This window comes from Choloepus didactylus, chromosome 20, assembly GCF_015220235.1.
Source record: "Choloepus didactylus isolate mChoDid1 chromosome 20, mChoDid1.pri, whole genome shotgun sequence".
Taxonomy (NCBI): Eukaryota; Metazoa; Chordata; class Mammalia; order Pilosa; family Megalonychidae; genus Choloepus; species Choloepus didactylus.
The window spans coordinates 1,781,078-1,797,574 of NC_051326.1; the positions used below are offsets into that span (position 1 = coordinate 1,781,078).

A 16,497-nucleotide genomic window follows, 5' to 3' on the forward strand; every position below is an offset into this window, starting at 1 on the left:
GAAGAAGCTAAGAGAGACAAGCCCAGAGACATTTTGGAGAAAGCTATTTTGAAACCAGAACTCCAGAGCAGATGCCAGCCATGTGCATTCCCAGCTGACAGAGGTGTTCCGGACACCATCAGCCTTTCATTAGTGAAGGTGTCCTTTTGTTGATGCCTTACTTTGGACACTTTTAAGGCTACAGAACTATTATGTAACCTAATAAATCCCCTTTATAAAAGCCAATCCATTTCTAGTATTTTGTATAACAGCAGCATTAGCAAACTGGAACACTGCCTTTACAGTTATAACTTTGAATGTTAATGGATTATACTTCCCAATTAAAAGATACAGATTGGCAGACAGATTAAAAAATATGATCCATCTATATGCTGTTTACAAAGACTCATCTTAGACCCCAGGATACAAATAGATTGAAAATTAAAGGATGGAAAAAGATATCCCATACAAAGTAGTATTCAAAAGAATACAGAGGTAGCTATAATAATTAATATCAGACAAAACAGACTTTAAATGGAAAGATTTCATATGAGACAAGGAAGGACACTATATATTATAAAGGTGACAATTCTTCAAGAAGCAATAACAATCATAAATGTTTATGCACCCAATCGAGGAGCTCCAAAGTACATAAGGCAAGCACTGGAAAAACTGAAGATACCAATAGATGTTCCTACAGTAATAGTAGGGAACTTCAATACACCACTCTATTCTATAGATAAAGCAACCAGATAAAGGATCAGTAAGGAAATAGAGAACCTAAACAATACGATCAATGAATTAGACTTAACAGACATATATGAATCGGTGTACCCCAAAACACCAGGATATACATTTTTCTCAAGTGCTCATGGAACATTCTCCAGGATATCATATGCTGGGTCACAAAGCAGTTATTAATAATTTTTAAAACATTTGAATTATTCAAAGCACTTTCTCTGACCATAATGGAATGAAGCTAGAAGTCAATAACCATCAAATAACAGGAACTTTCACAAATACATGGAGGTTAAGCAATACACTCTTAGACAATCAGTAGCTCAAAGAAGAAATTATAAGAGAAATCAGTAAGTATTTGGAGATGAATGAAAGCCAGAACCATTATATCAAACTATGGGATGCAGCCAAGCAGTGCTGAGAGGGAAATTTATGGCTTTAAACAACTACCTCAAAAAGGAAAAAGCAGCTAAAACCAAAGACTTAACTGAACAATTGAAGAAACTAGAGAAAGAGCAGCAAACTAACACTGAAGCAAGGTGAAGAAAGTAACAAGGATTAAAGCAGAAATACATGAATTGGAGAAAGAAATAGAATCAATAAAACCAAAAGTTGGTTCTTTGAGAAGATCAATAAAATTAACAAGCCCTGACATAGACTGACAAAGTGAAAAAGACAGAAGACCCAAATAAAAAGTAATCAGAAATGGGAGGCAGGGGGAGGGGGGGAATTACCATGGGCCCCAGAGAAATAAAAGAAATCCTAAGAGGATTGTTTCAGTTTGCTAAAGCTGCTGAAATGCAATATACCAGAAATGGATTGGCTTTTACAATGGGCATTTATTAAGTTACAATTTATAGTACTTAGGCCATGAAAATGTCCAAATTGAGTCATCAAGAGGGCAATACTTTCTCTGGAGAAAGGCAGCTGGCAACCGGTTTACTGCCACATGCTGACGTCTCCTGGCCCTTTGCTCCCAGGTTCTGCTTTCAATGGCTCTCAGTTCCTGTGGGTCCTTCTTGCTTCTCTGGGAATTTTTCTTTCTTTCTCTCTAAATGTGTCTGTCTTTTATCCTCTCATAAAGGATTCCAGTAAAGGGTTTAGACCCACCTTGAATGGGCTAGGTCACATCTCAATTAAAACAACCTAATGAAAATGTCCCACCCACAAGAGGTCTGCACCCACAGGAATGGATTAAAAGAATATGATCTTTCTGGGATGTATAACAGCTCCAAACCAGCACAAGGATTCTATGAACAACTGTATGCCAACAAACTAGACAACATAGATGAAATGGAAAATTTCCTAGAAACACATAAACAACCTATACTGACTTGAGAGGAAATAGAAGACCTCAACAAACTAATCACAAGTAAAGAGATTCAATCAGTCATCAGAAACCTTCCTACAAAAAAAAAAGCCCAGGGCCAGATGGCATCACAGAGAATTTTACCAAACATTCCAAGAAGAATTAATACAATTCCTTCTCAAACTCTTCCAAAAAATTGAAGAAAAGGGAACACCACCTATCTCATTCTATGAAGCTAACATCACTCTAATTCCAAAACCTGGTAAAGATACTATAGGAAAGGAAAATTACAGGTCAATCTCCCTATTGAATATGGATACAAAAATTCTCAACAAAATACTTGCAAATCAAATCCAAAGACATATTAAAAGAATTACACACCACAACCAAGTGGGGTTTATTCCAGGCATACAAGGATGGTTCAACACAAGAAAATCAATCAGTGTAATACGCTACATTAACGAATTGAAAGAGAAAAATCACATGATCATCTCAATTGATGCTGAAAAGGCATTAGACAAATATCAGCATCCTTTCCTGATAAAAACACTTCAAATGTAGGAATTGAAGGAAACTTCCTCAATATGATAAAGGGCATGTATGGGAAACTCACAGCCAGCATCATACTCAAAGTTGAGAGACTGAAATCATTCCCCCTAAGATTGGGAATGAGACAAGGATGCCCACTATCACCACTACTATTCATTATTGTGCTAGGTTTTCTAGCAAGAACAATTAGGCAAGAAATAGAAATAAAAGGCATCCAAATTGGAAAAGAAGAAACAAAACTCATTATTTGCAGATAAGATCCTGTATTTGGAAAATACTGAGAAATCTATGACAAAGCTACTTGAGCTAATAAATACATTCAGAAAACTGGTCAGATACAAGATTAATGTGCAAAATTCAGCAGTGTTTCTACACAGTATTAATGACTAACTGAGTGGGCAATAAAGAAAAAAATTCCATTCACAGTAGCAACTAAAATAATAAAGTATCTAGGAATAAACTTAACCAAAGATGTAAAGGACTTTTACACATAAAACTGCAAAGAACATCACTAAAAGAAATCAAAGATGACATTTTGCATTCATGGATAGGAATGCTAAATGTCATTAAGATGTCAATTCTACCCAAATTAATCTAAAGATTCAACCCTATACCAATGAAAATTCCAACAACATACTTTGAAGACTTGGAAAAGCTAGTTATGAAATTTATTTGGAAAGGAAAGGGGCCTCAAATAAACAAAAATATCCCAAAAAGGAGAATGAGGTGGGAGGACTTATACTTCCTGACTTTAAAACTTATTATAAAACCACAGTGGTCAAAACAGCATGGTATTGGCACAAAGACAGAGATATTGATCAATGGAGTTGACTTGAGATTTCAGAAACAGAACCTCGGGTCTATGGTCATTTGAATTTTGACAAGGCCCTCAAATATACTGAGCTGGGACAGAATTGCCCCTTCAATAAATAGTGCTGGGAGAACTGAATATCCATATCCAAAGGAATGAAAAAGGACCCCTACCTCTCATCCTATACAAAAATTAACTCAAAGGATATCAAATACCTAAATGTAAAAGGTAGTACTATAAAACTCCTAGAAAAAGATAAAGGGGAACATATTCAAAATTAGTGATAAGAAGTAGCTTCTTAGACCTTACACCCAAAGGACAAGCAATGAAAGAATCAAAATTAATGTCATTGGTGGATATCAGCAGCCTCCAGATGTGAAATCTTAGGAGAAATCCCATAGGCAGACCTCAGTCAGTCACAAGGAAATGCCAAACACAAAATGAGGACATTTCTCTTAATAAAAGGGGAGGGACTCTATGTTTTCCAAAAACATCTGTATAATAAAAGACAGAGAAGTTTGTGGGGGCACTACAGCTTAAAGGGGGCTAAAGAGACACTATGGCCATACACCACAGTTGACCCTAGAGACAGGTGTGCCAGTTTGGGTATATTATGTCCCCCCAAAAGTCACAGTCTTTAATGCAATCTTGTGGAGGCAGAATTAGTAATTCTTTGTGATTAGGGAGTGAACTCATGCTTGAATGTTTCCATGGAGATCTGATCCCACCCATTTAGGGTAGGTCTTAATTAAATTACTGAAGTCCTAAAAAAGAGCTCAGAGACAGAAGGAGCTCAGAGTAGCTGAGAGAGAGTTTTGGAATGATGCACGGGAGCTGATGCTGATGCTTGGAGATGCTTGGAGATGCTTGGAGATGCACATAGAAGCCCAGAGACAATTTGGAGAAAGCCATTTTGAAACACAACCCGGGAGAAAAGGACCAGCAGATGCCAGCCACGTGCCTTCCCAGCTGACAGAGTTGTTCTGGATGCCATCGGCCATTCTTCAGTGAAGGCATTCTCTTGTTGATACCTTAGTTTGGATACTTTTATGGCCTTTGGACTGTAAATTTGTAACCAAATAAAACCTCTTTATAAAAGCCAATCAATTTCTGGTATTTTGCATAATGGCAGCATTAGCAAACCAGAACAACAGGATTCTGGAGTGAAGGGAAAATGCTGTAAAGGACATGGTTAGGAAACTGAGAAAATTGGAATATGGAAGACAGACCAGGGAGCAATACTGAACCAATGTCAGATAACATCACTTCCCTGAGAAAATGAACTCTGAAGAATTTAGAGGTAATGAGCCATGATGAACATAATTTGCAAATGCATGTGTGTGTCTATGGATATGTGTACATGTATATACACATATAAAATTGGGAAATATTAACAATAGTTAAAAAGTTAAAGTATTTAACTTTTCTTTGTGCTATGTGTATTTTTGACAACTTTTGATAAACTTGAAATTATGTCCAAGTTAAAAAAAACAAATAATTCTAGAATAAATTTTTTTCCTGCAAATGTATTACCTACTTTCTTGCATTTTTAATTGAGATTGTTCACATACCATAAAATTACCCAAAGATCCAAAGTATACAATCAATTGCCCATAGTACCATCATATAGCTGTGCATCCATCACCAAAATTTTTTTTCAATTTTTAGAACATTTTCGTTACTCCAGAAAAGATATAAACACAAAAAAATTAAAGGAAACTCAAATCCTCCCATACCCCTAACCCCCTCCCCAATAGTGATTCATAGTGTTGGTATAGTACATTTGTTACTGTTGATGAAAGAATGTTAAAATACTACTAACTGTAGTATATAGTTTGCAATAGGTATATATTTTTTCCTATATGCCCCTCTATTATTAACTTTTAGTTATAGTGTCATACATTTGTTCTAGTTCGTGAGAGTGATTTCTAACATTTGCATAGTTAATCAAGGACATTGTCCACCACAAGAGTTTTATACATTCCCATCTTTTACCCTCCAACTTTCCTTCTGGTGACATACATGACTCTGAGCTTTAACCTTTCCACCACATTCACAGACCATTCATCACTGTTAGTTATTCTCAAAACATGCTGCCATCACCTCTGTCCATTTCCAAATGTTTAAGTTCACCCTAGTTGAATGTTCTGCTTATAATAAGCAACTGCTACCCATTCTTTAGCCTTGTTCTATATCCTGGTAACTTATATTTTATGTCTATGAGTTTACATATTATAATTAGTTCATATCAGTGAGACCCTGCAATATTTGTCCTGATGTGTCTGTCTTATTTCACTCAATATAGTGCCCTCAAGTTTTCTTCATCAACCCATTTTTTAAGACAGTTCTGTTCACACTCCATACATTCCATCCCAAGTAAACAACTGAAGGTTTCCTGTATAGGAACATATTTATGTATTCACCACCATTGCCACTACCTTTATAAGAACATCTCCATTTCTTCCACAAAGGAGGAGGAAGAGTCAAAGAAGCTAGAGAGACAAAGAAAAAGAAAAAAGAAAGAGACAGAAAAAAACAAAACAAAGCAAAACAAAACAATACATGACAGCTAGGAAGCAACAAAAGAAAAGATAGCATTAAACTAAAGTAGAATGAAGAGTCAGACAACATCACCAATGCCAAGAGTCCCATACCCTCCCCTGTGCCTCCCCATATGCATTTAGCTTTGGTGTACTGCCTTTGTCATATTTAAGGAAGCATAGTACAATGTTTCTGTTAATTTTAGTCTCTAGCTTGCATTGACTGTATTTTCCCCCAATCCCACTCTATTCTTAACACCTTGCAATGTTGACATTCCTTTGTTCTATCTCATGCAAAAACACATTTGTACCTTTTATCACAATCATTGAACACCCTAGGTTTCCCTGAGTTATACAGTCCCAGTCTTTAACTTTCCTCTTTCCTTCTGGTGTCCCACATGCTCCTAACCTTCCTCTTTCAACAATACTCAGTCATCTCTGTTCAGTGTACTTACATTTCTGTGCTACTATCTCCCAAAATTGTTTTCCAAACCTCTCACTCCTGTCTTTTCCTTTCTGTCTGCAGTGCTTCCTTTAGTGTTTCCTGTAGAGCAGGTATCTTGTTCACAAACTCTGTCATTGTCTGTCTGTCAGAGAATATTTTAAGCTCTCCCTCATATTTGAAGGACAGTTTTTTCCAGATATAGGATTCTTGGTTGGTGGTTTTTCTCTTTCAGTATATTAAATGTATCACACCACTTCCTTCTTGCCTTCATGGTTTCTATTGAGAAATTCACACACAGTCTTATCAAGCTTCCTTTGTATGTGATGGACAGCTTTTCTCTTGCTGCTTTCAGGATTCTCTCTTATTTTGACATTTGGTAATCTAATTATTAAGTGTCTTAGCATAGGCCTATTCAGATCTATTCTGTTTGGGGTGTGCTGCACTTCTTGGATCTGTAATTTTATGTCTTTCATAAGAAATGGGAAATTTTCATTGTTTATTTCCTCTATTATTGCTTCTGCCCCTTTTCCCTTCTCTTCTCCGTCTGGGACACCATGACATGTACATTTCTGCATTTCATGTTGTCATTTAATTCCCAGAGAAATTGCTCATATTTTTTCCATTCTTTCTCTATCTGTTCTTTTGTGTGTAGGCTTTCAGGTGTCTTGTTCTCCAGTTCCTGAGTGTTTTCTTCTGCCTCTTAAGATCTGTTGTTTTATGTCTACACTGTGTCTTTCATCTCTTGTGTTGTGCCTTTCATTTCCATAGATTCTGCCAGTTGGTTTTTCGAAGTTTCAATTTCTAACTTAAGTACACCCAGTGTTTTTCATTATATACTTCATCTCTTTTGCCATATCTTCCCTAAATTTTTTGGATTGATTTAGCATTAGTTGTTGAAATTCCCGTATCTCAGTTGAAGTGTAAGTTTGTTCCTTTGACTGGGCCATAACTTCATTTTTCTTAGTGGAGGTTGTAGTTTTCTGATGTCTAGGCATCCGGCTTCCTTGGTTACCCCAATCAGGTTTTCCAGACCAGAAGTGGCTCAGGTCTTGGAAGGAGGCAGTAGTATCTGGTTTCCCTGAAGGTGTGTCTTAGAAAATTGGTAACCCTGTGAGGAATCCGGTCACTGTGCTTTTCTGCCCAGCAGGTGGTGCCTGTCAGCCTGTACCTCCAGACTGGTGTAAGGAGGTGTGGCCTGTGGCTGTTTTCTTCCAGGCTCTGGGGTCCAGTTCTGAATCAAAGGTGGGTAGTAGAGCTTGGTACTGCCTCTTTCCTTTTGGGGAAGATACATCCCATAGGGAGAGGTCATTAGCATTTGAATAGTTTCTCTGCCTGTGCTATCTCCACCCTTGTCTGGCTCAGAGTGCTTGGAACTGAAAATGACTGAGGCTTTCTCCACTAAGCCAAGAAAGGACAGAAAGCCCCCTTCAGGGCCAGTCCTTGGCCATCCTCCAGCTCTCCATGGTCAGCCGTCACCAAAAGCCTCTGTCTGCTTGTTGGGGGGTCGTATCTTGTATCGGGCAGTCCACATTTGTTAATTAAAGCCCCAGTTGGAGCTAGGCTGAGCTATATTCACTTGTCAGAGAGAGCTTCTCTCTAGCACTGTGAGGCTTTGCAGTTTGGGCCATGAGGGAGGGGCTCTCGGCTCGGGTCTGCAGTCCTTACTCACAGATTTTAGGCTGTGATCTTGGACATTCCTCCCAATTCAAGTTAGTGTATGATGAGTGGACAGTCACATTTGTCCCTCCACAGTTATTCCAGATTATTTACTAGTTGTTCCTTGTTGTTTATTAGTTGTTCCAGGGTGACTAACTAGTTTCCACCCCTCATCATACATGCCACCATCTTCCTCTCCCTCTAGAATAAATTTTAAATTCATTTAAAAATGAATTTGTTCTTCATTGTACATAATTTCACAAGTATTAAGGGCTTAATTGTGAAAGGAGAAAAAAATAGATGTCTATATGACAATATAAACATTGGAAAATAAACTTTCTTCTGTAAATATTCCATTCTGATGCACATATTAGAGAAACTCTTTCTTGTACATGAAGAAACATGTACAAGAATATTTTAATATTCAATCTGCCCCATTTATTGCAGCAAAAAGGCAACACTAGAAACAACCCAAATTTTATTCAAACCAATAGAATCAATAGCTTATAGAATATATACCCAGTGGAATAATATTCTGCACGTAAAGTATATGCATTCAACTTACATGCAACAGTATGAGTGGATCTTAAGAACAGAAACTTAAAGGGAAAAGTTGCAACAGAATGTGTTGTGTGTTATTTTACTTGAAAACCCCAAACTGCACACACAGCCATCCTAGGAGGGAATCACATGTAAAACTATAGAGAAGAGGGTCCAAATGCAGATAGTAGAGGGCTGTGAAAGGAAGAGAAGGGGATGTATATGTGCAAGGAGAGGAACACAGAGGGTTACAAAGGTAATGGTAAATATTTCTTAATTTGGCTAATTGGTATTCAATTGTTGTATTGTCATTAGTTGTGACAGAGGCAGATGGAATTTCTCAAAGTTGGCCACAACTAATATACATCCCAATCTACAAGCTCATATTACAACATGATGTTGACACTCTGTCAATATTCAGTGTCTGAACGTGAGTGGACTTTAGACCCTGACAGTGATGCCGAGTGGCCTCTGGGCTAGGTCATAAGAGTTGGTGTGGACCCTGCCTTCTCCTCTCTTTCTCTCTCTCCCTCCCTCTCCCTCTACCCCCACCTCTCTCTCCCCCTCCCCCCCCTCTTTGCCCTGCCCCTCCCTCTCCCTCTCCGTCTCTCTCTCTCCCTGTCTCTCTCTTTCTCTCCCTGTCTCTCTCTCTCTCTCAGTGTGCCCTTGAAGCCCTAGTGCACCACCTATTTTTCTATCTACCGTGAAGCCTCCATGCTAGAAAGACCATGTTAAGGGAACACAGGTGCCCAGATCTCCAGCTGCTTCCGTCCCAGCTTCTGAGTCTTCCCAGCCCAGGTCGGACGTGGGAGTGAGTGAGCATCTAGCACGAGCATTTAAGCCAGCTGAGGCCCCACGCACTGTAAACAGACACAAGGCTTTCCCACGGTGCCCAGTCTGAATTTCAGAAACAGAATTCATGAGCATGATAAACATGTGTTTTACACAACTAAGTTGTGGGTTATTTGTCCATACATCCATAGTTACAGGTCCAGTGTCTGATATATTTTATTTGAAAAATTCCTTTGTGTCTAATTAAGAGCTAATAAAACAATCAAAACAAAGCCATGGAGCAATGCAAACAAATTTGAGGGTGGAAAAAAAATGTTCCATGTGTTTTATTCTCAATTGATTAATTGTTCATGTGTGAAAAAATTTAAAAAACTACTTAAATATGAAAGGGCTTTCTGAGACTTCATCAGTTCATTTAATATAAAGAAAAGAACATTACCTTTCAGCTCTTTGTTCAGATAAATAACGTGAACATTTTTTCTCTCCTCAGTCACTGGTGCCCTGCAAACACAACCCACACACAGTGTTCCCTGTCCTCTGTGGGAATTTATTCCTCTCCCAGTCACCATCCAGAATGAGGTGATTTGTGGTTGAGACAGAAAATCAATTAGAAGACAAAATCTGTCTCTCTGGCCCCCTCAACACCATCCACAATCGGTCCCACTTAATTTACCCCGTTTTGAGAGTGAGCTCTTCCCATCAGCTGTCTCACCACGGCCCCCTCCTGCATTCTTTTCTACCTCAGGCTCCTGGCTCATGAGACCACCCTGCCAGCCCGCAGAACCCAAGACCTTCCTTTCTCCTTCAAAAAACCAGTTAAAAATAATGTTTTCTCTAATTTTAAGGAAGATTTTCTTAATGACTTGGACTAATAACAGTATCTCCTGCTTAACATCACAATTATATTAGTTTGTGTCTGGTCATATTCTAGTTGTCAGAAAAAACACAGACTTGGTGCTATAACATTTACTATTCCGTGTGTGTGTGAAAAGTAAAATTATTGGTGATAGTAATAGTGATACTAATAAAGAGTTTCCAAAGATGTGGGAAATTATTATGCTATAATGTTTAACATCAAATGCAGACCATAAAATTTAATGTACAATTTAATGAACAATATAATATCAACCTTGCAAAAATATGTCATAAAGACCAGAGGAAAACACATTAAACCAATGAGCACGGTCATCTGTGAGTGCTGGGACTGAAGGGGCTGGCCATATCCTTCTTCAAAACTTTCTTGTTTAAAAAGTCATTAGACATTAATTCCTATTTTTCCAAGCAGAAAAATACTCTCTTTCTTATTTTTAATTAGGAAATTAATTTCAGGCTTGGAATAGACTAATTAATACCCAATGTATTATTTTTTATTTTATATTTAAGTTTAATTCAAATTTTACTTGTATTATGAGAATTGTCTTGAGATAATATTCTACAATAGAACATTTCTGTAATCTCTATTTTTGTTAGTGCATGTTCCTCTACTGAATTAGCTTCTCAAGAAGTCCCTAGAAAAAGGCAACTGAATAACGATAGCCATATTATTAACTTAATAATATTAAAATATTGAGTATTCAGTAAATACCAACTATACATATTATTAAACATGTCATGTATGTATTCACAAGTATATTTCAAAAAAATTCTTATATCTACATTTAGCAGATGAGAAAGGAAACATTACATATGTTAAGTACCTCTTTCATGGTCACTCACTAGTAATTGGAAGATAAGGATTCAAACACAAGTTTGCGTGACTCCAGAAATCAAATTTTGAGGCATTCTATCATATTGTCTCTTTTTTATGCTTCATGTCCCCTAAACGTGCTCAGTACAGAGTCCTGAGTGCAGTGGGTGATCAGTTACAAAATTTGGGATTCTTTAAGCATCCCTTCCAAAATTCAAGAAGAAATTAAAATGATGAACAGATTTTGACTTATTTTGATAAGTTTATTTTCCCTATAATTTAATAGCATATAAAAGATTCAAGATATTATCTCTTCTAAATACATTAGACCCCCCCTTTTTAATGCAATAAACATACGCTTTTAATTTATGAGTCAGGGCACCATTAAATATGGCTTTAAAAATTTCCATTTTAAGTCCATTTCTGTTCCTTTCTTACCCAACAAATCCCATCTAAAGTATAAATAAATCCCTATTTTCAAGAATAACAGCAACAAAAAAGACAAACTGACAAAGGTAAGTCACCAAGGAAATGAACACTGATTAACACTGTAGTTATCATCTATACCACATTATTCAAATTCTGAATTATTCACGAATGACAGCCTTACAAGTGGTGAGTAATCAGTTGAAGAAAATCCTCATTTAGCCCCAGTGGGTGATATATTTCTGTGGAAACTTGTGGAGTGACGTAACTTCAAACTTTTCTGCAGGCATCCTCAGCTGAACTTCCTACTTTAAGAGAACATTTTCATTTTTCACTTTCATCAACAAAAAGATTATTTCTACCAGGAAATAAAGCTAATATGAACTGCCTTAAGTTGATGTATCAATCTCATTTGCTACTTGCATGCCAAGGAGAACTTGTGCTACATCATCCCTCCTGGTAAGTCATCTTATTAAAGATGGGATTGTTTGTTTCTGTTTCTAACAAAGGGAGTCTAGGAAACTGTGGTGATAGAAGGGGGTTGAATGGGATGGAAAAACAGTTGCAGATGTGCACGTTGCAGATGCACAGAGAGCAGCCTTCCACGTGACGGGGAGGTTGAGGTAGCAGGCATTGGATCAGGAGCAGAACAACCCCCTCTTAGGCCGCAATGAGCTGCATAAGTGAAACCACGTGAGCCGGCTGTTGCATTTGGCTGTGCCTAGAGTAATGCCCGTGTAAGTCTATGTGCTGCAGGGACCAATTTTGCAGGAAATCTCATTTTATATGGGGAAAATCTTCATAAACTGTGGCATACTGAAAGGTTTACATAAACGTTAAGCAAGAATTTTATTTTTCAAGTATTCAATTTTCTCTTATTTTAATTTCTATATTTAGTGGAAGACAGCATCAGTAAACAGAAAATTCAATAACAAAAATCCCATTAAATTCAATTGCTTTATGATAGGGTTTCTTGTTTTTTAATTTATGTCCAATTTGTAAATGTTATCCAAATCAAAAAGAAAGAAAAAAAAAGACAACTCTTACATGAGAATGCACTTTAAAAGCAAAAGGCAAGTTGAATAAAGATGCCATCTATCTAGAATGATTTTTTGAGTGATACATGGACTATTTAAAATTCATAATCCATGACCTTGTTTTTGAACTGAAGATGGGAAATTGATGCCATTTTCATTTTTCTTTGAGATTTTACTCTCTTATTGTGAAAGTTTAATGTATCTTCAATGATCCCATCTGAAATTGTACAAGTTTACATATATTGTATCTATGAAGCAGAAAGGGGTAAAAGCTAGAGGGATTTTACTGCTAGAGACTATATTGAGTTGCTCTTTCTTAACGTGTCAGTTGACATTTTCTGAGGAGAATTCATGCATTTCTAATAGTCCCCGTAAATACCACCTGTTTGGGAACAGCAGCTGCGAGAGAAGGTCTGGGGAGGCCCAGCTGCTGCCAAGCCAGCACCCCAGTGGCACGTGGTTGCAGCTTCTCCCAGTAAATGCAGATGAACCCTGAATACCACCCACAGTTCTGCTAACCACCCCTTTCCCCTCAAATTGAGTTTGAAGTTCTATTTTTTTTTCCAAAACTTCTGAACCATAATGACAATGTGAAAAGAAAGTTAAATTCTGAATTGTCTTATTTGAAATGAATGGGAATTTTAAAATTGCAATTGAATAATTCCATCTCATTATCAAAAGAAACAACACATTTGCCTACAAAATTTTCTCCCCCCTCCCTCATGCTCCAATGCTTGGCACATACGTAAACAATAAAGGGTTTTTGGCAAGGAAGAAAAGTTGAAGCCATTCAAACGTATTGCTTTTTTTCAAATACTAAAACCAGGATTAGCCATTTATTTTTGCTCTAGTCTTTGATTTTTAGATATTTTAACTGCTCACTGGCCATGGGGTCTGGGCCAGGCTGAACCCCGGATCCCTTTCCTTCAAAGCCCGTGAACTTTGACATGTCATTTGCACTCTCTGCTTTCATTCCTGGATCGGAAACACGCAGATGAGAATGTTAGTGCACAGGGGACAGGCTGGTTGTGAAGACAAAATGAGTTTACGTTTAGAAAGTGCATACCACATTGTCAGGCGGTTAGTCAGAAAAGTCCTGGGGATCCTACCATTAGAGCCACCTGAGTTTTCTTTCTGGGCTGTCAGAGGATTATCCCAACTTACCACTCAGCACTCTTCACAGAATTATTCACTTTATTTTTAGTTACAGATGTTTGGAGCAGAGGAACAGCATCTGAATATTGTAGTTACACGTCTCATGGTGTTGAAGGAATAGTGGAGGCTCCTCGGAGAAAAGAACACAAGAAGGGCTGCTTCACAACTGCCCAATTTCCTTATTTTAGCTTGTGTACATTTGTATTACAGTTTGTGTGAAAAAATTGTAATGTGATTAGAAACTAAAAAGAAAAGGAAAACTGAAATTTAACAGACAAAATTGAGAAGTTTTTAGCCATTTCATGTTTGAGGACTGAAATAGGGTTTATGGTCAAAGGCTTCTCATCTGAGGGGGAGCACACTGGCTTCAGTTTTGGTAGCACTTACACTAAGGGGGGCACCCCTGTTTGACAAGGACAAGGTTGTTTTTTTCTTCCCGGATCTTATATTCTAAAGGAAAATCTATCATAGAAAGAAAAAAATTAAAGAAAGACATCAGTGAAGAAACCATACATTATTGGACTCAGGTTTTACAAAAGACTGTGAACCATTTATCGTGTTTGCTTATTAGATTTCAAAAGGACGCCAGTTACCAGCTGGGTTTGCCACCTGTTGAAGCTTCTCTAAGGCAGTTAAGCACACCCGCTGGTGTATTTTGCGCATTGCCAATTTAACTCAGTTTATATTTAAACGTTGATAACAGAGAAAAATATAAGAGCCTTCCATTGTCCCATGCAGTAGCAGTCTCCCCAAGCGTAAATCTGGTGGGATCCTAGTGAAGTCTGCGCAAGACGCAGCGATCTGGCGGGGGCTCCTGGGAGAGCCGCCCCGGGGGGAGCGCCCGGGGCCCCCGTGTCCAGGCGCAATGGGGGGTCGGGCATCGCCCGCAGTTCACGGCGCCTGTGCCCGCGGCTTCGGGGGGCCGGGACGCGCCCGAGGTCTGGTTTTTCGTTGTTGTTTTTTTTTTTTGCCAAACAATAATTTAGAGCCATGTAAGTGCCTAATAAATATGCAGTGGGAGAAAAAAGCAGACGAGACAAAAGTGACAGCCGCAACCACCACTAAACGGGCCTCGGAGTGGACACCAGGCTCTCAGCACGCTGCGCCCTGAAGCCGGGTTTAACCGCCCGCGGGGGAGTGGACAGCGCCCCCCAAATTCAGGGCCGCTCGGAACCTCAGAAGGGGACCCGACTTCGAAATAGGGTCTCGGCAGGTGAATTAGTTAAGGATCAGGGCACGGCTCAGCCTGGGTGTGGGCTGGGCCCTAACGCAGGGGCCCGTGTCCCTACAGGACGGGGAGAGGCCCGGTGGAAACCCGGGGGCTGCCGCGACGGCGCCTCCAGCCCCGGGCAGGGCCGGGCCGGGGCATCGGGGGCCTCCAGAGGCAGGGCAGGGCCGGGATTGCTCATCGGTCTCTGGTTCAGCATCTGACGCATGACAGACACTTTTCATCCTGTCCCAAACTCCCTATGTATTTATGTTGAAAACTTAGTACTGCTTACTGGAAAGAAGAGTCTGTAGAGTATCATACAGGAAACACTGAAAATGACTTTTTTGTTAACAAAGCTCCACCTTCCTCATGGCCACTAAACAACCTGTTTTTATGGAGCGGGAAATGGAAGCACTTCTAGATTTGCAAACACAGAGGAGAAATCCATCTTTGCAATGATTAAATAACAGCTTCAATACTTGGAAACCTTGCATATTCATTTACATATTCACTTTTCTTTCAATACTGGAAACTTGGAGAGATAATGCTGAGTTGAAAGAAAGTAAAGAAGTGCTTTTCTGGTCAGCATGATTTATGCAACCACTTGAGAAATAAACTCCTGTAATCCTGTGCCCCTTGGTTTCCAAGCAGAAAGAGAATCAGTGAGCAGGGAGAGCCTCAAATTGCAGTCCTGAGCAATAGAATTGATTTTTATGTGAAAGACTCTCTCCATAGCCTTCAAGAGTAAATAAGAGGGTATTTAATCAGGCTTGACCTCAGTGCTGCAAGTGAACCCAAACACGGTGATTGAGGGGAAATCGATATAAGCTAGAAAAGAAGGGAAGCATGACACTAGTTGAGCTATCCCCCAAACATACTCTGACAATGCAATTAAGTGTTTTCTTTAGATTGGAATGTAAATTACTGGGGATGTGGGCTCTTTGACATCAAGTAGGATGGAAGTTTGCCTCTGGAAGCAGAGCAGAGAAAGCCGCACTGCTCTTCACCCTCAACATACAGGCGTTCACTCCGTGTCCCGGTGTCGGAAGCTGGCCTTGGCCCTGGGTGTCCACCTGGCTTTGCTTTGTGCAGCCCTTTCTGTCCTCTGCCCTTGTCAGCAGTGTCTGAGCAGGGTACTGAGTCCTTGCCTTCTGAAAATCCTGCCACCGCAGAGGAACATGGCGGGACCACTGTTTCCATCTGTGCCTGGGATGAAAATCTGAGCTCCATGAGAGGTACGCTTTTCTGTGGCCACCAGAGAGGTCATGCTTGTCCAGCAGATTTTCTTTTCTTTTTATCCAGCATTTAGGACCTTGGTTTTCTGGGAGTCCTGAGAATGGCAGGAGGCTCTTCAAGTCCCGGGGTATCCCATAGCCACTGTATCCCTGAGAGAACCCATGACCCTGGAGCACGCTGTAGTCAGATTGCAGGGTCACTTTTTTGTTTGGGTCAGTTTGAGCCATGATCTTGCTCTCAGTGTCCAGATCCAGAAGTTCATCATTTGCATTTAAACAGATCCTGGACTGGAGTTGGACTGGCATTTCCTAGAATATTGTGGTGGGAGGTAATAATTACTCAAGAGATTTACTTACTCAAGGAGGTGATTGAAACATTTCAGAATCC

General features: G+C 39.2%; 1 long non-coding RNA gene across 3 annotated transcripts in view; it reads left to right on the forward strand.

Moving 5' to 3' along the window:
• LOC119516876 overlaps positions 1-16,497 on the forward strand; it is an 86,200-nt gene that overhangs the window by 29,927 nt on the left and 39,776 nt on the right. For all 3 annotated transcript variants that reach the window (XR_005213393.1, XR_005213395.1, XR_005213394.1), the window contains exon 2: positions 11,759-11,931. This is a non-coding gene — a long non-coding RNA (uncharacterized LOC119516876). The remainder of the gene's footprint in view (positions 1-11,758; positions 11,932-16,497) is intronic.